This window comes from Aedes albopictus, chromosome 3 (genome assembly GCF_035046485.1).
Source record: "Aedes albopictus strain Foshan chromosome 3, AalbF5, whole genome shotgun sequence".
Taxonomy (NCBI): Eukaryota; Metazoa; Arthropoda; class Insecta; order Diptera; family Culicidae; genus Aedes; species Aedes albopictus.
The window spans coordinates 136,627,225-136,653,048 of record NC_085138.1 but is presented as its reverse complement, the minus strand read 5'-3'; the positions used below and the strand labels follow the sequence as shown (position 1 = coordinate 136,653,048).

The 25,824-nt window shown below is 41.9% G+C and overlaps 1 protein-coding gene and 1 long non-coding RNA gene across 2 annotated transcripts in view; one reads left to right on the top strand and one right to left on the bottom strand.

The window, feature by feature from the left end:
• The window catches only part of LOC109408456 (uncharacterized), a 278,493-nt gene that overhangs the window by 170,905 nt on the left and 81,764 nt on the right, over positions 1-25,824 (bottom strand). The window lies entirely within an intron of this gene.
• Positions 14,660-17,423, top strand: LOC109431698 (uncharacterized). Its single transcript, XR_003897494.2, has 3 exons — positions 14,660-16,645; positions 16,708-16,839; positions 16,897-17,423. It is a non-coding gene; the product is annotated as an uncharacterized LOC109431698 (long non-coding RNA).

The window sequence follows — 25,824 nt, the reverse complement described above, 5'->3', positions numbered from 1 at the left end:
TATGGCTGGTCGAGGACTAACCGATAATAAGACTTATGTTTTCAAATTCCACCGCTAGGCGGTGCTAGAGAGCTAACAAACTTTGTTTTCCATATATATCAGGAAAATTTGCAAAAAATTGCAACTAGCGCCGCCTAGCTGCAGAAACTCGAACCAAACGATAATTATTCTGAAAGCCCTTGATCTATCAAACAATTTTGCCGAAGACACCATCTTTCTAAAAAATCAGAATGCTGAGATATGTGAAATGTAAAATTTGTACGCTCTCTAGCGCCGCCTAGCGGTGAAATCACGAATCATACGACCCATATTCTGAAAGCCCTTGACCAGCTGAACAACTTTGCCGAAGAAACCAACTCTCTAAGTAATCAGGATCCTGAGATATATGGGATGGAAATTTGGTCAGTGTTGCATCTGCTTGTCTAAGATATCACATAAATCACAGACAAATAGATGTGACACTAACGAAATTTCAATCTCATCTATCTCATGGTCCTGATTACTTAGAGAGTTGGTGTCTTCGGCAAAGTTGTTTGGCTGGTCAAGGACTAACCGATAATAAGACTTAAGATTCAAAATTCCACCGCTAGGCGGCACTAGAGAGCAAACAAATTTTAAATTTTGCATATCTCAGTTTCCTGATTTTGTAGAAAGATGGTGTCTTCGGCAATATTGTTTGGTAGATCAACGGCTTTCAGAATAATTACCGTTTGGTTCAAGTTTCTGCAGCTAGGCGGCGCTAGTTGCAATTTTTTGCAAATTTTCCTGATATATATGGAAAACAAAATTTGTTAGCTCACTAGCACCGCCTTGCGGTGGAATTCTGAAACATAAGTCTTATTATCGGTTAGTCCTTGACCAGCCATACAACTTTGCCGAAGACACCAACTCTCTAAGTAATCAGGATCAAGAGATATATGAGATCGAAATATCGTTAGTGTCACATCTATTGGTCTGTGATTTATGTGATATCTCAGACAAGCAGATGAAACACTGACAAAATTTCCATCCCATATATCTCAGGATACTGATTACTTAGAGAATTGAATTGAGAACAATCTGAATTATGCGATTGTGCACACCTTACTGACAAATTTACTGAAATTTTTGGTTGGACCCAAGTAGATTCACTTAAATGTACAGTCTAGTATCAATTAAATATGTACTACAATTAACGAAAAATGAACGGAGTCGTTAACGTTAAATCAACGCTCCGCGTTAACGTTAACGTTGATCAACGCTTCCAAAAAATCAACGGAAGAATCGTTGATCGTTACAATTAACGTTAACGAATTAACGAAACGGCGTTAATCGTTGATTAACGTTAACAACCCTGGACTGTAGCGCTGTTATGGTAGATTTGTATGTTTGATAAGCAAATAGAAATTTGCTTAGAAGCATTTCTACTAAGCTGGTAGACTTGACAGAGTTGTCCACTATTTTCTCCATGGTCTTTAACAGAACATAAGAAAGGCTTATGGGTTATGGGTCTGAAGGCTTTTGGAGTTGTTTTGTCCCGTTTGCCAGCTTTTGGGATAAAAACAACACGAACCTTCCGCCACGCCTTAGGTATGTCAGCTAAAGTAATACTGGCTCTGAACATTTCGGTTAAGAGCGGACAAATCGCCTCGTTTCCATGTTGAAGTAAAGCTGGGAAAATTCCATCTTTCCCGGCAGATTTGAAAGATTGAAAAGAACTCAATGCCCATTCGACCCTCGACGGAGTAAAGATTTCACAAGCTTTTTGATAGGCATTGGTCTTGCCTTATCCGAGTCCTGTTCTTCATCCGAATAAGGAATCGATCCTGGGAAGTGAGTTCTCATCATTACTTCCAATGTTTCAGAAGAATCAACAGTAAAACTGCCATCTTATTTTTTAAGACATCCAAGACCATTTGAATGGTCTTTCGAAAGGACTTTATGAAGCCTTGCAGCCGTAGGAGCGTTATTGATGTCTTCACATACCCGTCTCCAGTCCTTCCGTTTGGCTAGTCTCAATTCTCTGTTGTATTCTGTAAGGGTTTGTTTATACTGAACCCAATCAGATGTAATTTTTGCTCTATTGAACAACCGTCTAGATTTCTTCCTCAGATCTGCCAGCTTATCATTCCACCAAGGGACATCCCTGTTGGATGACCTCTGTCGGATTGGGCAGCTAGCATGATATGATGAAATCAGTTTATCAATAATCTCATCAGAGACATTTTCCAACTGTGAAACAGACAAGATCTGCTCACCCTTATATGAATTTCCATTCATTAAATAAAAGCTGTAGAGGTCCCAGTTAGTTTTCTTTGGGTTTTTATAGCTTTCAATTAAATTTGATCCGGCTTTATAATCGAACCTGATATGTTTGTGATCTGACAATGATTCCTCAAAAGAAACATGCCAGTTCGCGATCTTATCTGATAGCAGATAGCTACAAAGCGTAAGATCTAAAACTTCCTGTCGAATGGCATTAACAAAAGTTGGAGAATTCCCTTTATTGCATATGTCTATGGAGGCTTGAAGCGCAGAGAGCACGAAGACAGCAGGTGGATCGTGACTTGGCGAGCATTGGGCGCGATCGAGGATGTAGAGCAACCACAAACCGAGTATTGTTGATTATGTCTTGTCTTAAATGTGATGTTGAGCACATAAATGTATGTATGTGGGGATAAACACAAGTGGAACGATTTTCACAAAGTCTGTTCAGCTGCTTGGTTTTACTGATGATATAGAAATTTTAGCTGGCAAATTTGAGACGATGGCGGAAACGTACATCCGACTACAGCATGAAGCCAGGTGAATCGGATTAGTCACTTTAAGTCCATCGTTAGTCATTGAATTTCTATCGACGGTGATGAAATCGAGGCTGTTGAAAAAATCGAGTAATTGGGCTCACCTCGGCTACAGCACTAGGCTTCACGACTCCGAATCACAGAAACGACTGGTACGATGGCGAATCTCGTTGAAAAACGAACGAATCTCATTGAAAAATTCATCGAATCTCGTTGAAAAAAGAATGCAGCATGGGCGAGAATGCTACAACACCGTACGAGAGCAAATGAGGCACGTTACAAACAGGCGCGGAACAGGCAGAACTCAGTCTTCCGGATGAAGAAGCGCCAGCAGGAAGAACGAGATCGCGAAGCGATGGAAGAGCTGTACCGTGCTAAGGACACACGAAAGTTCTATGAGAAGCTGAACCGCTCCCGCAGAGGCTTCGTGTAAAAAGCCGACATGTGCCGAGATAATCACGGGAATATTCTTATCAGCGAGCGTGAGGTGGTCGAGAGATGGCGGCAGCATTACGATGATCACCTCAAAACGTTGCAAGCACCGAAGGTGGCGTGGTAACAGATCTAGGAGTACGTGCGCAGGACGAAAGATTTCTAGCCCCTAACCTCCAAGAGATTGAAAAGGAGGTAAGCCGCAACAAAGTCGCTGGAGCAGATCAACTACCAAGCGAGCTTCTAAAATACGGCGGAGAAGCACTGGTGAGAGCACTACGCTGGGTCATGACCAAGATTTGGGAGGAGGAAGTATTACCGGAAGAGTGGATGGAAGGTATCGTGTGACCCATCTACAAAAAGGGCGACAAGTTGGATTGCGGGAACTACCGCGCGATCACATCACTGAGCGCTGTCTACAAGTTACTCTCTCAAATTTTGTGCCGCCGTCTATCACCGATTACAAGAGATCGTGGGGCAATATCAGGCTGGATTCATGGGTGAACGCGCTACAACGGACCAGATGTTCACCATCCGCCAGGTGTTGCGGAAATGCCGCGAATATAACATGCCCACACATCACTTGTTCATCGATTTCAAATCGGCATATGATACAATCGATCGAGAACAGCTATGGCAGATTATGCACGAATACGTATTCCTGGATAAACTGATACGATTAATCAAGGCGACGACGATGGATCGAGTGATGTGTGTAGTTCGAGTATCAGGAACTCTCGAATCCCTTGGAATCTCGCAGAGGGTTACGGCAAGGTGATGGTCTTTCATGCTTGCTGTTCAACATTGCGTTAGAGGGTGTAATAAGGAGAGCGAGCATAAACACGAGTGGAACGATTTTCACGAAGTCCGTTCAGCTGCTTGGTTTTGCTGATGATATTGATGTTATAGGTAGCTCGTAAATTTGAGACGATGCACAGTGGCTGATTTCGTCCTTTTGGCGCGCTTGATTAATAACTTTCCAACTATGACGTTTAGCGTCATGGTGTCTTCGAGAAAGTTTTTCGCTATAATAAGGAGCTTCTTTTGAACTATTGTAAAAAATGATCAATCCCCCTAAAAGTGAGATAGAAAAGTTATTTTTTGCATTTTTAAAGATACAAGAATGGTGTTTTCACAAAAGTTGTAGAAAATGTTATTTGGAGCAACTTTTCTAAAGACGTCAAGTTTGTATCTCCGTTACTTTTCAAGATACGTTACGTTGTTTATCATCAGCCCCTTGAAAAGGGTTTTTGCGCAATAACTTTCGAAGGATTGATTCTACATTTTTCTGATGTTCTACAAAGTTATAGATAATGGTAAAACACATAACTTTGTCCAACACGACATCCCGCTATTTTCAAAAATAAAATAGTTATAACGGTTTTTGTAGTTTTTTGGGCCATATTTCAAGCATGTATAACCTAGCTATAGGCAATTATATGCAAATTTCCTTCTACGCATGTAAATATACAAGTAATTGCCTCTCTTAGAAAGCCAAAACCATCAAACTGTAAGAGACTGTAAGATGGTTTTTGTACAGAAACTTTCAACCATCTATGTTACTTTTATATGGGATTTATTCGTATCTTCACCATATTTTTTGAGAGTTCATTACAGCTTGCATTTTTATTGTTATTGTAAGTGTGTGAATATATAGAAAGGATTGTGGTGCATTCTGCAACATTCATGAAGTACATTACATGAAAACTTACCATCTACTTCTATTTTCTGACTAACTGGCAGTGCTGCACGTAGTCCACGAAAAGAACGCATAAAGTGTTACTTTTCTTGTCAGATCACGATTAAACAGCACCTTACTGTAAAGAACAATATGATTTATAATTAGCTATAACTATTGTAAACATGTACTTGAGGGAGCGTTCACAAAATATGTCACGCGCAAGTTTAGAATATGAGAAAAAAATGAGACTTCATTCGCTCTTTTCGTGGACTACATGCAGCACTGTGAGTTAGTAAGAAAATATAAATAGATGGTAAGTTTTCGTGTAACGTACTTCATGAATGCTCCAGAATGCACCACAATCCATTCTGTATATTCACACACACACGTACAATAACAATAAAAATGCAAGCTGCCATGAACTGTCAAATAAATATATTGAAGATATGAATAAATCCCATATAAAAGTAACATAGATGGTTGAAAGTTTCTGTACAAAAACCATTTTACAGTTTCTTACAGTTTGATGGTTTTGGCTTTCTCAGAGAGGCAATTACTTGTATATTCACATGCTTAAAAGGAAATTTGCATATAATTGCCTATAGCTAGGTTATATATGCTTGAAATATGGCTCAAAAAACTATAAAAACCGTTATAACTATTTTATTTTTGAAATTAGAAGAATGTCGTGTTCGGCAAAGTTATGTGTTATACCATTATCTATAACTTTGTAGAACATCAGAAAAATGTAGAATCAATTCTTCGAAAGTTATTGTGCAAAAACCCTTTTCAAGGGGCTGATGATAAAAAACGTAACGTATCTTGAAAAGTAACGGAGTTACAAATGTGGCGTCTTTGACAAAGTTGCTCCAAACAACATTTTCTACAACTTTTGTGAAGACACCAACCTTGTATCTTGAAAAATGCAAAAACTAAATTTTCTATCTCACTTTTAGGGGGATTGATCATTTTTTACAATAGTTCAAAAGAAGCTCCTTATTATAGTGAAAAACTTTCTCGAAGACACCATGACGCTAAACGTCATAGTTAAAAAGTTATTAATTAAGCGCGCTAAAATGACGAAATCAGCCACTGTGGCGATGGTGGAAACGTTCATCCGAAGACAAAATACATGGTGCAAAGGGCTCCAGGGAGGAATCACCGCGCCCGCCACCCCGAATTTCTATCGACGGTGTTGAAATCGAGGTGGTTGAAGAATTTGTGTACTTGGGTCACTGGTGACCGCCGCGGCCGACAACGACACCAGCAGAGAAATTCAGAGACACATTGTGGCAGGAAATCGAGCTTACTTTGGACTCCGCAGAACTCTACGATCGAACAAAGTTTGCCGTCACACGAAGTTAACTATCTACAAAACGCTGATTAGATCGGTGGTCCTCTATGGGTACGAAGCATGGACTCTACGTGCAGAGGACCAACGCGCTCTTGGAGCTTTCGACCGGAAGGTGCTGCGTACCATCTACGGCGGATTGCAGATGGAAGACGGATATAGGAGACGGCGAACGAACCACGAGCTACATCAGCTGCTGAGAGAACCAACCATCGTCTACACCGTGAAAATCGGGAGGCCACGGTGGGCGGGTCACGTCATCAGGATGCCGGTTAGCACCCGGGTAAAATGGTTCTCGACAGTCATCCGACCGGTTCGAGAAGACGTGGTGCACAGTGAGCTACATAGGTGGGTCGACCAAGTGGAGGACGATCTGCGGACCCTACCGAACTGGAGACACACAGCCATGGACTGAGTAGATTGGAGACGGCTACTATGTACAACAGAGGCCACTCAGGCCTTAGTCTGACCGGTAAGGGGTAAGTTCATCTCAAGCAGCTTCCATTTTTTGCATCGAACACAAACTATGTTCAACTTTAGGGAAAAAGGCGTTAAGATACATAAAATAAAAAACTTAACAGTTGAACGGCATGGGTCTGAAATGATCGATTTTAGCGTTACGCTTGGAGTTATGTATTTTATATGCGCACCATGCCAAAGACCGCAGATTCTCGCTGCCGCTGTTAGTTCACGATCCAATTTGCATATTAAATGGTAAGCTGTAGATGCAATGCACGAAGTGCATTCATAGTTCTCAGCCATTCCGCAGAAATACATAATGAGCAAACTTTCACAACAGAAGCCTGACGACGCAACAGCAATCTTCATTGTGCTGTTTCATCATAAAGTTCGCCAAAAGTCACATGTGACATGGTAAGCTGTTGTGCTATTTAATGCAAATCTCCCAAAACGCCAGCCAAGCAAATCATGACTAACGACACTGATGAAATCAAGGCGGCAAAACTTTTGATGAAGTTAACCCTCCGTCTGCTTTAATGCAGAACTTGCACGAGACTGGTAATTTGATGTACTTGAATTTCTGCTTGCTTCGCTCCGTTGTTGTACGATACATCTAGGCGTGCTAGCGAAACATCACCAAAAGTTAGAAATCTCATAGATTCTCGTATGTATTGCTCTCTGCAGAGCGATTAAAGCGAAAAAACTTTTCCATCAAACATCGGTTTCCGTGAATGCGATGACGATTTTCGTCGTCATTCGGAAAAACTTCTGTAACTTCGTTGTAGGTCTGATACTCCGGAAAGCCTATATAGCAAAAAGTAAGCAAAAGAGCGTGCACCGAGTGAGGCTCTGTGTTAAATGGCTGGAAGATGGCGATGTACACATTCTTAGAAGATTTTTGAAACAGCTGATTGGTGCTTGTATTTAAAACACAGAGTGCAAAATAGAGTTCAGAGAACTATCCCATGGACATTTTTGGGAAGATGTTCGAGGTAACAGTAACGTATCAACCCTTGAGCGATCCCGAGCAGAAGGGAATAGCAACAGCATAATAAAATGTGTTATTTTGGAAAAATAACTGAGTAGCGGAAAGAGTTATTTTCATGTTATTTACATAACATATCCTGTCATAAACTTGTCTGTCATAAGCGGCAAAATAACAAAAATTATAACAAAAAAATGTTCCTGGAAGACCTGTTTAATACACACTCAGTAGAGCTCGGCTAATTTCCATTCTTTTGCCGAGACCCGCACAGGCGAGTGCTCAGCAATTGCAATTTGACTGAGATATCAGCAAAAATTCAAGTTCATTTATAGCAGCCCCCATGGGTGCCGCTATCATCAAACATTAAACGTCAAGCGTTTAGCCGAGATTTCAGCAAATGAACTTTAACCGAGATCCGCACAGCCGATCTCGGCATTCTGTTTTAAGTATGCAACATGTTTTGTTAGTTTCAATAACAACTTAATAACAGTGAATTTTTAAAATATTTCAATAACAAATTTTGATATGAATACGTTATTAATAACAATCTGTAAACAAAATTTGCTTTTTTTCTGTTGCGGATAGGAACTCCTCCAAAGTCCCATATGAATTCAATGGGATACGCAACAATAGTATCTATTGTTAAATGTTTCATTTATAATTGGAACGCTATTGTTGTCGCAAGCGATTTATTATCGAAAACAGAGAGAAACAATAGTTGTCGTTTATTTTCCAAACAACTTACGATGAAAAACTACCGTCGTTTTGAAACCCTTTATTAGGTGGTTCATTGTTTATAAGATTAATTTACATTATTACCTCATTGATTGACACATTTATCCAAGTGAATAAAAGTGGGATCGATGCAGTGAAATCAATAAAAATAAAATGTCTAAAAATAGTCAATGGAGTTCTTGATGACTTATTTTTTTTTACATTTTTGTCGAAAATGTGTTGTTCGTCGTTGAATTCCACCCGTTAATCCAAAATGTTTCGTAAAATGGCTTACACTCTATTATACTCTCTATTTTCGTATTCATACCTAACTGAAACTTGGACAAAAAAAAACAGATATACTTTTCAAAGTGCTTATAAAACAAAAGGCTGATAAGTTGGCACTGTCACAGTTAAAACGTAATGTCAGTAAGAAGAGGAACTGATGACAAAATAATATTTTCTCTTACGGAATGCTGTGAACAACGAAAATCTCGAATGGTGTACACACTCAGTTTTATTTCACGAGCTCGGCTGTGCAAATCTCGGTTTCTGAATTTTAACCTAGACTCAGCTAACAAGATGGTTGGTTGCTTGGCAACAAGGCGTGTTATACTGATTCTCGGCATTTGTAAGCTGAGATCTCATGAAAACATTTAGCTGACTTCTCGGCTGTGCAAAACTCGACATTCATAAGCCGACCCGAGCAGAGGGGAATATCAAATTAATAACTACGAAATCACAAAACCTGTTTTTATATCTTGTTTTGTTATTATTGAATTATCAAGGCATTACGTTTCCATAACATGTTTTGTTGGACAATCTTATTTTGTTATGACCAAGCAATTGGTATGCAGCCCTTAAATAACATTTCAATATTACATTCTGTTGTGGAACAAGTTTGGTTATTATTGTATTATTGAGAGTGCACAAATACTTTATGGTATTGCTATCTAAACTAAAACAAATATTGAAACAAAACCTACGTCATTCTACAACGTTATTTACAGAATTTGAGGGAAAACAACTGCATATTAACTCATCAATTTGTCTTCCTCTTCCATTTATCATTACATCCAAACTGAGACAAAGTGCATGCCCCATATCACTAACTAGTATTCCGTGGGCAAAAGTTTGCATAATGCACCAGAAAAACTGTTTAACGATTTTTTGAAAAGTGCGCAAAGTTAGGCCCTAGGTGCGCAAAGTATGGTACGCTTACGGTATCACATTTGATAAGAGGTGTGGTATATTACGTGACATGGAGGTGCTGTAATGTGTACAAAACAAAGTCCCTGCTGGGCGGCGCGAGGTTTTGCTAAATTTCTGAAATTGACTGAGTTGTAGCTGAAAAGTACCCAAAATACCAGCCACTGCCCAAGTGGCGCAGTACCCTGCATACATCTAAACGAGAACATAGCAGAACATAGCAGAAGAAGAACGATGGTGTTTTGAAAAATCCTATCCCTATCACTAGGGACAATGGAAATTCGCGATTTCGCGGAAGCCGCGAATTACGCGAAATTGGGCATTGGCCGCGAAATTTAAGAAATCCCACGAAATTGTGCGAAATTGGACAAAACTGTGAGAATACCTTACATATTTCCTTAAATTCCAAATTTTTAATCACAAATTGACAGATGATTTTTGACAGTTTGGGATAATTTTCAATTTCGTATCTGCATAATAAAAGTTCATAGCATCAAATTTATTGTTGTTTACTGATTTTTCGTCAAATTAATTACTTTTTCGATGAATTTACTCATAAAACCAAATAAATTATTCATTTTACATGCAAAATTGAAGTTTTCTTCTACAAAATAGTCAAAAACATGGGACCGCGACATTGCCGCGAAATTCACAATTGTAGCCCGCAAAATTTAAGAAATTTTACCGCGAATTTCCATTGTCCCTACCTATCACACAGGAGAAGATTTTAAAATGCCTCTATAAAATCTAAAACAAAATCTAATTAAAAACGGTTTCATGTACGGTGTAAGACTTTGGACGGACTACATATTGAACGTATAAATTTAAATTTAACATTTTTTTCTTGGTAAGGTACTTAATTTGTATCAATCACCAATTGGGTTTTTAAATTAAGAATAATATATTGATTTTTTGATTTTATTCGAAAGAGCACCTTTTTATAAGCCAGTATGATTTTTTTCAGATTTTTAAAGCTTTATTTTGATACCTAAATTCAATTACAAAAAGATTTTTTGAAATCACCTTTTGACAGCTGGGCAACTGCTTGACAGCTCCGCCCAGTACGAAATGCGACGAGGGGTGATTCGACAAATCGCTCCCATACAAACTTTAAATCGATTTTTAAATAGGTTCCCGGGTACCAAAGTTCATGAAAATTTGGATTTCGGCTCAGTTTGGCATGTAGATTGTGAATATGGAATTATCTCAACACCACTAAAGAAGCCAATTGCAGCTGGTTTATGGAAAATTCCACGTGTATGGCAATTCAGTAACAAATTTTGAAAACGACGTATAATCAATGCTACACCATTGATTATACGTCGTTTTCAAAATTTGTTACTGAATTCAGGTTTTTTCTTAACTCACGATGACTAGATCGATTCAGTCGGATTTGTTTTTGATGAAAAAAAAAAATCTGGATCAAATGAGATCAATATTGTCAAAATCGGAGAAAATTTATCGCAGATATAACCATTACATAGTTTACCTGCTTTATTTTATTGTCTGCTGTTTCATATTATGAAGTAAAAAATAAAGGCATTGCAATATCTAGAAATTTCATCAGACTCTTCCGTATTTTTTTATTTTATTCATTGCTATAATTTGAGTTTTGGGTAAATATAGCATCATAGCTATTGATATGTTTATCTTTGTATTAATTTCCTTCTTTCAATATCCCAGTCCCGTTACGGTGCCAAATTCCTATCACTTTTCTACGATTCCCAATTCTTATAGGTTAAGTATAATTTTAGCTTCAAAAAGTGATACATCTGCAAATGAGTTTTTTTTTATCTCAAAATTGAGTAAACTTAGTTGAATTTATATGTCATTTTAACAGTACCGCTATTCTAACCTCTATAACGTCAAAAAGTACCGAACAGACTATGTATTACGAAGTAATGAATGTTAGTGAGAGTGGAGATAGCAAATATGGTACCTACTAAATAATTCTAATCAATAAAAATGTCAACTATACAGACAATTCTGCTCAATTGGTGATTGCATTTGTCTATTATAACTTTTTCCTTTCGATCTATTATTATTCGATCATATATTGTTTGACATTATGTCATAAATATCTTTTTTCATTACTAAAAATAATCCTAAACAGAATAAAACTAAACAGCATCTGCAGAAGTAATCATATCGGCATATGATATAATTACCTTTTACCTTCGCTCACGTAGGTACGTGTATAATCGCCGTTCTCACAACGCGAACAAAACAAAAAATAAAATAAAAATCATCTCCGTCCGGAAAGAATCTTTGTCGCCGCCAAAATACACCCCATGACGAAGCTCAATCATAAATAGTCGACTACCTAGAACTTTTTCATCGTTCTCTTTACTCCTTGGAAATAGCCGACGACGGGCCATGCCACCACTGTTATTAAATAGTGTTTCAGTGCGCATGTCTGCGCACCGCGATAGCGCTGTTGGTAAGAGAGAGAGGTTCATTGTTTGATCTTGCATTCAAATCTCTGTCTATTTTTGTCCTGCGACAGGCAAACATGAAATGGGGGAATGGGGAAACTGGCAATACGTAGAACCAGTAAAGCTTCTATCGTCCCTCACTGCAAGTGCTGTGATAGCCTCATTGGTAAAGGCGACTGAAAATTTACGATAGCAGGATTGGAGGTTCAAATCTCGTCCATGTTTGTAAGTTTTATAATGAATTCGAAATTTTTTTATGTGACCTGTTATTTTCTAAAAATAGAATAACACACTTAAAATAATTACCCAAAAATGAGTAAAAAAAGTTAGTTTTTACCCTAATTTTGCTTTCGAACAATAACTCTTTAATACCAAAATTTGTTATTGAAATATTTCCCAAATTCACTGTTATTAAGTTGTTATTGCCACTAACAAAACATGTTATTAAATTGATTTTTCAGGAACAAATTTTTGTTATGTGACTTGTTATTTTGCCGCTTATGACAGCCAAGTTTATAACTCAATATGTTATGTTAATAACATGAAAATTACTAATTCCGTTATGCAGTTATTTTGCCAAAATAACGCATTTTGTTATGCTGTTGTTTTTCTCTTCTGCTCGGGGAGATTCGGCATTCTAAATTAAGTGTGTAGCTTTGATTGCAAAGCTAGTTATGTTGTAATATTATTGATCAAATATGTGTACAGTCTCAATGACACAATAATAACACTAGTTTACAAAATAAAACGAAAGTCGTGAACTTCTGTCAACGACCAAAGTTTTTGAAGCATAATTTAGCGCTGATTTCGAAACCGTGCTCTAAAAAAATTAAAGTAGAACAGTTTTTGAGTTTTAGCTCAATATCGAGTTTTACAACTTTTTAAAATATGGAATTTAATAAAATTCAAATATCTTGCGTTTTGTTCAACCAATTTTAAATCTTTTTCCATAAATTAGAAGCTGAATATAATTCCGTTCGATCATCTGAATGCAGGTTTTGCGTCAGATTGATAAAATTCAAGATATTGGCGAGTTTTGGGAACGATCTCCTTAAATTTTAGCAAAATTTCCTAAAATATATGAAGAAATGTATTTTTTTCAATAAGATAAAAACAATTTAAAAATTCTTTCTCATCGTTTTTTTGACATATCATATGTAGGCGAGATACAGTAAAAAAATCAGCTCAATCGGAGTATTGATTACGGAGAATGAAGTGTGTGAAATGAGCGACTTTGCTTAAAAATAGAACAAAAATCGATTTCAAATCATCGACCTTGTATGGAAAGTCGAAAAAATTTCCGCTCTACTGTAATTTTTTTCCTTCACGTTTTCGAACTAAGGGCATGATTCTACACCAAAAACGATCATCAGCTTACCGAGCTCAAAAATGCTGTAAACTAGTGTAACGGAACTTGTGCTACAACAAAACATGTTATTGAAATGTAATTTGAAGAAAATATACCAAGAGCACGATCATAACAAAATAAGATTGCCCAACAGAACATGTTATGGAACGGTGATGACTTAATAAGTTAATAATAACAAACCGCGATATAAAAACAGGTTTTGTGATTCCGTTGATGTTTTGATATTTGATTTTTGATTTTTGATATTTTCCTCTCCTCGGGATTGCGCTGTTGTATTTTGTACAACACGTTTTAAAAATCTCGCTTTTTGTACTCAGCATTAGCGTGGTGCTGGCGATGGTGGCCAACCGCGTGAGTAACGGAAGGTAAACGAGATGTTTAACCCGGGGCTAGTTCATCCCGAGACCCACGTTTCACTTCCCTTTCGAAGGAAGAAGGAAGTGGGATTCGATCTCAGGCGCTCTGCACGATAGCCACGGGTTAAACATCACACCCGATCCGCTCCACGTTGTAGAATGTTTTGACAACATAAAAGGAAGAATAGCATGCGCCATTTCCTGTAACAGTTTCTGGTGATGGCTGATTTTGAGAGCGAATTCCCAATAGTTACATAAAAAAAAAAACAAAATAATGCTTTGGCTATAGTGCACTGGAGTATTCTTGAACGAATCAGTGCACTGTAGTGAGATATTTCTTACACATCGCTGAGAGGATGTTTTACATGTGTCCCGAAGGTGATACAATTAGCTTAAGCTGGAGCGGAAGATTAAGCTGGAACCCCGGCAATAAAAAAAATGCAGTATTCCCTGGTGAAACCCTGGAAGTATTTCATCCTTCAATTACACAGCGCAACATTTTTTTGTCTCATGAGCAAACTTATGTGTCTCCGAAGGATTTTGGGCCGCTGAATCCGAATCCGGGCTCAGATTTGCTCCAACACATCACAATTTATAGGGCAAAATATGCGATTTTGGGCTTTTTGGACTGCAAGCCATTAGGCTTGGAAATACTTTTTTTTAGCAATCAAAAGGTTAATTGATCAATTAACATCTAAATGACCGACTCATGCAAAATATTTCGTTTTACCTAATCAAATTTGATAGATTTAAGCATTTTATGTTAGTATGAAAACTTGCATGCAACTTTTGGAGGATGACTTGTATGGGAAATATCGCACATAACATAAATCGTAAAAAACTATCAAATGCGATTTGGTAATACAAAATATTTTGCATGAGTCGTTAATTTAGATGTTAATTGACCAATTAACCTTTTTATTGCTTAAAAAAATATTTCCAAGCTTAATGGCTTACATGAGCATGAGCATGAGCATGAGCATAGATGACCGCACAATTCGTAGTTGCTACTCCGTGATTGACCAGAGCAATCGAAATTGCACAAGGAACCAATGAATAGGGCTTGGGACTAGCTTACTATTCTCAATGTACACAGGTCGAGAGCTCTCAACTTTAATAAGGTCAATAACGGCGCCGGCCACGTCCTTACGGTCATCGAGGATGGAAGGGAATGTTAGTAAGACAAACGTTGTTATAAAGACCGCGACTCGCTGCATCTCCACGTTTGTCTCAGGAAGGAATTTTTTGTTAGTAGGGTAAGGTACATTGTCAGTCCGGGAGTCACCTATGGTTGGTGATATGATTTGACAATGGATCAATATACACAAACCGCCGTTAACAACCGACCACTTTTCGACGCAAGAACTAGCCAAAAAGAAAATTCGATCGCGCGTCTCCACTCCACTAGGGAGCAGAAACCTTTAGTCTATTCCACACAGAAATACACTGAACGCGACTCACTTGTCGGCGCCCGGATTTTTTCTCGACCGGCGAACCCGAACCCGAACCCGAAATGTAAAAAATGAAAGAAAATATTTATTATCAACTAAAAGTGTATTGGAAACTAGCGCCGAAGGGAAGCGAAAAATTCGGAACCGACTCAACCACGGCGCGCGCACACTCGTCCCGTCGTCGGAGCCCCGCAGAGAGAAGAGAAAAAAAAATCGCAAAAATCTAGCAAAGCGAGCGCGCGAAGCTTTGCTGCTGTCGAACTACCGCACACTACTGACTGCTTGGCGTCCCGTCGTCGGTGCCCTGCAGAGAAGAAAAAAAAAATCGCAAAACTCTAGCAAAGCGAGCGCGCGAAACTTTGCTGCTGCCGAACTACCGCACACTACTGTATTTCCAAGCTTAATGGCTTTGGGGCAGCAGGGACGGATGTCCTGGGGCCTGACGCACCCCCCCGCTTGCGAGTCAGCCGCGTAGTTGCCGGCTAAGAATAGGACTACTAACCCCAATTCAAGGTGTCAAGCGACCCGTGCCGAGGAATGAGTGATCGAGGGGGTGAAAAAGATGCTCGATCTTTAACGGAGCCTGTGGGGCACCTGGGCACCCCCCACAGTAAGCTGTCCCTTACCGCGTTAATGCAGAGCTCTGGCGTGGTGGACATTCTTTCTCGTGCGACTCGTGGGAATCAAATATGAGTAAACAAAATTCTAAATCAAGTGTATCAGGTAGTAGCGGTGCGATCAACCTGTTACATGTTGTAATTTTGATGGGAAAGTTGAATCGGTGAATAAGAATTAGGCCTATGGTTAGCATCAAAATTGTAAAACAAAACAAATGTTATAGTTAAGATAGTTGTAAACAGAGAGCAGCCAAATCACTCGAAGGATGAATATCCCTCGTTTAGTACTTCGAATGTGCGAAAAGTACAATAGTCCGTCCACACGTACACAGTCACCCAACCGAAGGCCGTGGATCGGAAACAGTCTCAGCACAAAAGCAGCAGCCATTCATTCTCCACACTGCACAAGCGCCAGTATCGTGAGGCTCGGGTCTGCGAGAAAAAACGTGGCCGGACAACGGTATCAACCAAGTAAGTTAGAACACGATGTTCGAGAGACCACAGCTAATCTTTATCTACGATTTGTGTTTGGCAGAAACCCTGTGGAAACCCCACCGAAATCAGGCTTCTTCGAATCTGGTTGCCTCCGCTAAACCGTGATGTAAGTGGATGAATTCCTCCAATAAAGAGGATGTGTCTAACAGATATTATTCACAGATAGCAGAAGATATCCTGAACGGGAAAGGCATTCCCGCGACCCACCTCACATTTGAATCTGGATTCTGGATCTGGCCTATTGTCCATCTACCTACGCGCCCAAGGCGCGCGCACTCGTACGTGCAGTGCGAGTAGCCAAATCAATCCACGTGAGCTACCGTAAAGGGATTAATCGGCATGGAGATGCTCATACTGTTGTTTATCTCTCTAGGAACTTGGCCAAAGCAACGGTTATAACGACGCCACTGCGCGAGAATTGTGGCAAGGCTAGACAATCGAGGAGCCATCGAAGCCGGAGAAGACCAGGCCTTTAATCCACGAACAAAAGGAGCCCCGACAACGGGTAAGTTGTCGAATTTGTAATGGTTGTTCTAGATGACTAACAGTGTGGTCTCGACAGGGCTCTTTGTTCACGCTCGCGGGCGCTCAGCAGCGGTTGTGATCACCATCGGCCTTGACCTTCGAAGCAACGTGAAGTGCTAGACCGGAATAGACGCGATAAGCACGGCTCGGTAGAGAAGAACCTGGGAGCTGGGACGAGAAGTGAGACGTAGTGAGTGAGATAGCTGATTGAGCGGTGGTTAGAGATGCCGAGACGGACTGCTGGTTCGGAGAAGAATCGCTCATAGGCCGATGAAAGTGCATTTAGTGTGGTGCGTGCGGACGGGACTAGACAGTTCGATCTCTCATCGATATTAAGCGAGCGAGGAGCAACAACAGGGCGCCAGAGGCGACGAAGATCGGCATGCATGCTAGCGTTATGACTTCACGGGCCCGTGAGTAATAGCTGTTAAGTCACAATTAGTTTAAGAACAAACCCACAAATGTATCTTAAGCAGAAACTCGTAATACAGTTATGAATGAAAGTTTGTTTGTATTATTAAGAGACACTCATCCATTATCGCTCAATAGACGGGAAAGTGTCTGCCTAGCTGTTTTGGTCAGCTAGAGGGAATTTCGTTATATTGGCGCCCAACAAAAACACCCACACATTCAAAGCCACATTAGTTTTGCTGAGTTGTTTAATTTTGCTTATGGTTTACCTTTGCGTTTTTGAGATTTTGGTTTGTTGACTTTGGAATAATCATGGATTTTAATCACCTTACTGATGAGGAAATAAGCTACGAATTAGCCTTACGGCACATAGTGAACGTGGCATCCATGACACATCGTAATAAAGTGCTAAAATTGAAAGCACTGACTCAAGAGGAAGTATTAAGAGACATCGCACACAGTAGTTCGAATCAAGCAATAGATCCAGATGTAAATATCGAAAGTTGCTCACATGGCGTCCAACAACTACAGTCTTTAGTGGCGTTGGCCCAGAAGCCTGGAAGCAGTCAAGATCTGTCAATAATAACTTCGCGACTTACTCATTACAAAAACAGACTGGCAATAGTTGACCCCCCTGAACACTTAGTTCCGGCCTTGCAATCGCTTCGGCAAATTGTAGAAAATCTCTTGGTGAATGTGAACAGTGCAGTGACGAAATTAGTGAACCAGCAACCGGACCGAGTGAATAGTGGAGCTGGAGCAATACCAAAAGGACAAAGGCAACAAGTGACAGCGACAAGCCAACGTTCGCCGTCAAGAACAACCGGAGACAAAGAAGGAGAGTTGAGTTTCCACAACTCGTTAAGGATGTCGGAAGAGGAATCCCGGAAATTTGGATTGCCACTATCAAGCTCGCCATTAAACACAAGCCGTGGTAGAGGAAGAGGGACATCTCTATCGTTGCCAGAATCCGCACGGCAAAATATCGCCATGGACGAAGCAAATCGTAGTCGTTACGCAGCCGGGATCAATCGGGAGGAGCCGCAATACGACCGTCCCTCGCACAACGAACGTCAGTACAATCAACTACGAGATGATCTGTTAAACAGACTCATTCAAGTTCAGCTACAACAGCAACAAGGGAATGGAAGAATGGACGATAGGAGGATGCAGAAAGCCATTCATAATTGGCCCTTCAAATTTCGGGGCGAGAGAGATACGAAGGCACTCAATACTTTTCTGGATAGGGTCGAAGCGTTTGCGCGTTCGGAAGGTGTGAGTGATGAGGTTCTGTTGACGTCAATCAAACATCTCTTACAGGAGGATGCTTTAGATTGGTATGCACGGGCGGAATATCAAGGTCTACTGACTTCTTGGGCAAGCTTCAAGCAACAAATTCGGAAGGAGTACCTACCAGCGCAGTACGGTCAACTCCTCAGAGCAGAAGCGTTCTTTCGTTACCAGGGTCATAATGAACCGTTTGCGAAGTATTTCCGGGATATCACGGCGCTCTTTCGATTTGCGGAACCGCAAATGACGGAGGATGAAAAATTATTCATAGTGAAGAAGAATATGCATGCAGACTACGCAATCATCCTGACGGCAGCAAAACCAGCGACTCTGACGGACTTAGTGGACATTTGCTCGAGCTACGATGACACCAGGATGCTTCTAAATCGACAACAACGCAAGATGGGTATTCATCAGGAGTCACTGATTGAACCCAATCTGGCTACCCCGACATCTGGACAAAGGTCATTGCAACATAACCATTCATCTCAGAGGTATAATAGAGTGCATGCAGTTGAATTCGAGGACTCGGAATATCACTCATCTACTGTGACTGACAAACACCATCTAACTGAGCAGAAAGAAGAAAGAGCTGAGGACGACTGGACTATGAAACTCGATCAGCTGATGGAGCAAGTAAACGCACTTAAGATGCAAGTAGACAGAAGATTCTCTAGGATTCCAGGCGAACAAACGAACAATTCAGAACGTAAAAATGTAACAGATTCTCAACAACGAGATTCATGGAGACCTCTGCAACACAACCCGCAGCAACCGTTGCGGGTAGAACGCCAATCACCAGCAACAAACGACACAGGATCACAACAGCAATTGCAGCATAGAAACTTGCGACACTACCAGTCAGGCCAAGAAGACCAGTTTTTGGACAACGGTCGACCAAGAACGATTTGTTGGAATTGCGAAGAAGAAGGACATCGATTTTCAGACTGCAGAAAGCAGCAAACATTTTTGTTTTGTCACACCTGTGGAAGAAGAGGATGTACACTACGGAACTGCCTTACATGCCGAACGGCTGCGGGAAACTCTCAAGCGGGGATTCAATAGACGTAGGGATGGACTCTCCGCTTAGCAACATGGAACATCAAATCATCCCTACAATACCGCAACTCAACTCGATAATTATCAACCCCGGACACGATAACAGACCCCACGCTGTCATCAGCATCTTAGGAAAGGAACATACAGCTCTACTAGACAGTGGAGCCAACTGTTCACTACTCGGAGGAAGGAACGTGGATATAGCCGAAGATCTGGGGCTACGAAAAGGAACAGTGTCCGGCGGGGGAATTAAAACAGCAGATGGTACTCAGCACAAGATAGATCACTTTGTTCGAATTCCGATTGCTTACAACAACCGGAATGAAACCTTTCCGCTTCTACTAATTCCATCGATTCCAGACTGTATAATCTTGGGGATGGATTTTTGGGAAAAATTCGGCGTTAAACCGGTATGTTATGCTATAGACACGATACTCCCCGAAGACGGTCAAAGAAACTTGTCATCCGACGAGAAGCACCAGTTGGAAAAGGTGATTCAAAAATTTCCAGTGGCAACGGAAGGAAAACTTGGAAGAACACAGATATATGAACATCGAATCGACATCGGTACGGCGCCTCCGAAGAAACAGCGTTACTATACAATGTCCCAGTACGTTTTGGAAGAAGTTAATAAGGAGATTGATCGTATGTTGGCCCTAGACGTAATAGAAGAGGCCTGCTTCTCGCCGTGGAATAACCCATTAGTGGCAGTTAAGAAAAAAACGGGAAAATATCGAGTCTGCCTTGATGCGCGACACCTCAACTCGATAATGATCAACGAAGGCTACCCAATTCCACAAATTTCTTCCATCCTGAACAGCTTAGGCGGATGCAAGTATATATCGACGATAGACCTCAAGGATGCTTTTTGGCAACTGCCGCTACATAAAGATTCACGACCGTTGACGGCATTCACCGTACCATCAAGGGGACACTTTCAGTTTAAAGTTGTTCCTTTCGGCCTTTGTACGGCCAGCCAAGCGTTGTCAAGAGTAATGACGCATCTTTTTGCGGACATGGAACCATTCGTCTTTCACTACCTAGATGATTTGGTGATCTGCTCGCGAAGTTTCCAGGAGCATCTTAGCGTTTTGGAAGAAGTAGCAAGGAGGTTGCGATCGGCTAATTTGACAATATCTGCAGAGAAATCCAGCTTCTGCCGCAAGGAACTCAAATATCTCGGTTACACCCTGAGTGAAGAAGGATGGAAGGTTGATGGGGAAAAAATTGAATGCATAGTCAAGTTTCCGGTTCCCACGTGCAGAAGAGAGGTTCAACGGTTTCTTGGAGTTTGTAATTGGTACCGGAGATTTATATCTGAATTCGCCAGGATCGCAGCACCTCTCACGGAACTGACCAAAACTAAAACGAGATTCCGATGGACAACGCGGGCGGAAGACGCATTCATGCAGCTAAAATCAGCTCTCGTTTCAGCTCCTGTTCTGGCCATGCCAGATTATGGGAAGCCTTTTAGTATCGCATGCGATGCAAGTGATATAGCTATTGGCGCAGTACTTACACAAGAAACAAATGGCGAAGAGCATCCGATATGCTTCTTTTCGCAGAAGTTGAACGGTGCCGAACGAAAATACTCAGCCACGGAGAGAGAGTGTCTGGCCGTAATACGAGGAATAGAAAAATTTCGAGGATACGTAGAGGGAGTAAAGTTTACCGTATTCACCGATCATGCAGCGCTCAGCTATCTCCGATCAATGAAAAATCCGACAGCGTTGATGAGCCGATGGATACTGCGTTTAAACGCCTACGATTTTGAAGTGAAATACAGGAAAGGCTGCTTCAACATAGTACCAGACGCATTATCGCGCATTGCAGTCGTCACTTGCGACTTGGAAAAGGATACCGTAGATGAATGGTACTCACGATTGGTAGAACGGGTAAAACAAGAGCCGGAGAAATTTCCAGATTTTCGTTTGGTAAATGACGAACTCTATAAAAATTGCCCATGCCGAGATGAGTCTGGGGTCACTACTCACAAATGGAAGAAGGCGGTGCCATTGAGGAACAGACTAGACATCATAAAACGGTGTCACGACTGGCCTGCGGCAGCTCACCTGGGATTCTACAAAACGTGGCAAAAGGTCCAAACACACTTCTTCTGGCCAAAAATGCAGAGCGATGTAAGCAGTTACGTTCGAAGCTGTATCGTATGCAAAGCAAGCAAAGCTCCTAATACAACGATGATGCCAGAAATGGGAGGAATGAAGCCAGCCAAACTGCCTTGGGAGTTGGTCTCCGTGGACTTTGTCGGACCATTCACAAGATCAAGGAAAGGAAATACGGTGATGTTAGTAGTAGTGGATTGGATAACGAAATATGTCATTGTGTACCCTATGCGGAACGCAGATTCATATCGAATGGTGGAATTCCTGGAACAGGAGGTCTTCCTAAAGTTTTCGCGGCCTCGAATTGTTCTATCGGACAATGGAAGACAGTTCGAATCTCTTGTTTTTAAATCACTGCTGTCCAGACAAAACATCAAACATATGAAGACCGCATATTATTGTCCGATGGTCAACAACGCGGAACGTGTCAATCGTGTGCTGATCACGTGCATTCGAGCACTTCTAGACGAAGATCACCGTTCATGGGACGAGAATCTACCGGCGATAACAGCGGCAATAAACAGCTCAAAACATGAGGCAACAGGAGTAAGCCCGCATTTTGCCAATTTCGGCAGAGAGCTCCTTCTGCATACGGATTTATATACCCAGGAAGAGCTTAATACTCCAGAAGATCCTATGCGGGCGCAAGACAAGCGGTTGTCAACCATTCGTAGGATACAAGAGTTCGTTCAGCAGAAAATCAAAAACAATTACGCCAAAACGAAACAGCGTTACAACTTACGGACAAGGGCTGTATCATTCAAGATCGGGGAGCTTGTGTGGCGTAGGACGTTCCAGCTTTCATCAAAGGAAAACCAGATAAATCAGAAGTTAAACCCAAAATTCATTCCGGCGATTGTGCGAGAGATAATTGGAGCGAATCTGTACCTGTTGGAAGACGTTGCCAGTGGAAAACGAGGTCGATATCATGCGAAAGACATAAAATCAGACTAAAAGGGTAAACCGCGCTGCTCCGTACCAGAACGAGATAAACTGAAATCAGGACACAGCTATGTACACAGTTAGCAAGGAACTGTCAACCAGGAGCAAAATTGCCACGGAAACACGTTACACGGAATCGGCTGGAGGACCAAGAACTTTGAACGAAACCCCGCCATCCCTTGCACACAAGTAGGCCTGCAAACGCACCCATCAACTGTAGTTGGTCGTTCTAGGATGGAAGGCTCAGAAGAACAGCAGATGGGGAACAAACAAGCCACATGTCACATGCCAAGGGTCGTACTACACTGATAGACCTACTAGAAAAGTCGCGAAGAGTCAAAAGCAGGTTGTTCAGGGGTCGGCAAGAAACTCCTTCCACAAAGTAACGCGACCCGGGGCGCGGTAAAACCCCTTATAAATGGGCTCTTGTCGATTCTGGAGACCAAATCCTCCTGGCCTGAAACACTGCTTTTAGTCAAACCAGTCCAAACCAAAATAAACCATTAACACTCAGCATATTTGTAAGATAGAGGTAGATGTTATTTGTATGGTCGGATTCCTTTAGCCAAAGGATTCAAGATCGTGCTGCGTGTTTGCTGCAACGGAAGTTAAGTCATGAGAAGCAGGTATTAAGAACTTTGTCGGAGACTTCTGGCCATTACTTGGCGTGAGATCATACCTTCTGCCAGAACTCGCTGGCGTAAATTTGTGTATAGTTTGTGTGCATTTACTGAGTAGTCAGTCTAATCCTTCCACGGAAGATTTGCTTGAAGTCTGTTCAAGCGTTCCCATTCATGATCATTTGCGTCTCCGACCGACTTCTTGAGAGGAAGTTGTAAAATTTTTCATGAGCCAACTGTCGTTGCCTCATGAAAAATTTTCCGTTGTGGCAGTGTGGTGTTACATGTTGTAATTTTGATGGGAAAGTTGAATCGGTGAATAAGAATTAGGCCTATGGTTAGCATCAAAATTGTAAAACAAAACAAATGTTATAGTTAAGATAGTTGTAAACAGAGAGCAGCCAAATCACTCGAAGGATGAATATCCCTCGTTTAGTACTTCGAATGTGCGAAAAGTACAATAGTCCGTCCACACGTACACAGTCACCCAACCGAAGGCCGTGGATCGGAAACAGTCTCAGCACAAAAGCAGCAGCCATTCATTCTCCACACTGCACAAGCGCCAGTATCGTGAGGCTCGGGTCTGCGAGAAAAAACGTGGCCGGACAACGGTATCAACCAAGTAAGTTAGAACACGATGTTCGAGAGACCACAGCTAATCTTTATCTACGATTTGTGTTTGGCAGAAACCCTGTGGAAACCCCACCGAAATCAGGCTTCTTCGAATCTGGTTGCCTCCGCTAAACCGTGATGTAAGTGGATGAATTCCTCCAATAAAGAGGATGTGTCTAACAGATATTATTCACAGATAGCAGAAGATATCCTGAACGGGAAAGGCATTCCCGCGACCCACCTCACATTTGAATCTGGATTCTGGATCTGGCCTATTGTCCATCTACCTACGCGCCCAAGGCGCGCGCACTCGTACGTGCAGTGCGAGTAGCCAAATCAATCCACGTGAGCTACCGTAAAGGGATTAATCGGCATGGAGATGCTCATACTGTTGTTTATCTCTCTAGGAACTTGGCCAAAGCAACGGTTATAACGACGCCACTGCGCGAGAATTGTGGCAAGGCTAGACAATCGAGGAGCCATCGAAGCCGGAGAAGACCAGGCCTTTAATCCACGAACAAAAGGAGCCCCGACAACGGGTAAGTTGTCGAATTTGTAATGGTTGTTCTAGATGACTAACAGTGTGGTCTCGACAGGGCTCTTTGTTCACGCTCGCGGGCGCTCAGCAGCGGTTGTGATCACCATCGGCCTTGACCTTCGAAGCAACGTGAAGTGCTAGACCGGAATAGACGCGATAAGCACGGCTCGGTAGAGAAGAACCTGGGAGCTGGGACGAGAAGTGAGACGTAGTGAGTGAGATAGCTGATTGAGCGGTGGTTAGAGATGCCGAGACGGACTGCTGGTTCGGAGAAGAATCGCTCATAGGCCGATGAAAGTGCATTTAGTGTGGTGCGTGCGGACGGGACTAGACAGTTCGATCTCTCATCGATATTAAGCGAGCGAGGAGCAACAATAGGGCGCCAGAGGCGACGAAGATCGGCATGCATGCTAGCGTTATGACTTCACGGGCCCGTGAGTAATAGCTGTTAAGTCACAATTAGTTTAAGAACAAACCCACAAATGTATCTTAAGCAGAAACTCGTAATACAGTTATGAATGAAAGTTTGTTTGTATTATTAAGAGACACTCATCCATTATCGCTCAATAGACGGGAAAGTGTCTGCCTAGCTGTTTTGGTCAGCTAGAGGGAATTTCGTTATAAACCCCTTCGCAAGAAGCGGGTTGATGAGGTCTCCTATAAGGAGAAGCGAGGAGTCAGGTGCTGGAAGCTGCTTACGCAGCTCAAGCGTGGGAGCTCTTGTCCACTCCACGGCAAGCCAGCCGGCGGAGGTCATGGACGGAGCATGGCTGCTGAGGGCCATCAGCCAAGTTGCAGAAAAAGGACGGCCCGCATTTGAGGTAGCTGAGCAGTAGCTCGGCAAAATTATCGACTTTGCGACAACTAAGTCGAATATAAGCAAGGACCTGAAAACGGCCTTGCTTCGGCTTAGGGCGTCTGTCGATAATGCCAAGCAGGAGCACGCGGTTGCGTTGCTGGCTGCAGCAGCGGCGGAACCCGCAAAGGAGAAAGCGTCTAAGTTTACACAAACGGAGGCCTTCTCCTTCGCGGGTAGTCCGAAGAGAGTGGAAGCGAATGCTCGCGACAAAAGCGACAAGCATTCGCAGAAGCGGGCGAGGCAGCCGTCAGGTGAGGAGCTGTCTGGCGGCGCCCGCAAGGCCAGGCGTATAATAACCCCGAAAGCCGGTGGTAACGCTGGAAAGTCGGACCCCAGCCAGGGTTCCCGGAAAGCTGGGAAGGGTGGGCCTGAAAAGGCCGGCCCGTCCCAGAATGATGGGAACAAGGGGTTGCGACCAATGGTGGGCCCTCAGCAGCCGCAGAGCAGGGCGATCCAAGGAGAGGACCCTCCTTGGACAAAGGTAGAGCGGAAGAGGAAGAAGAAGGGAAAT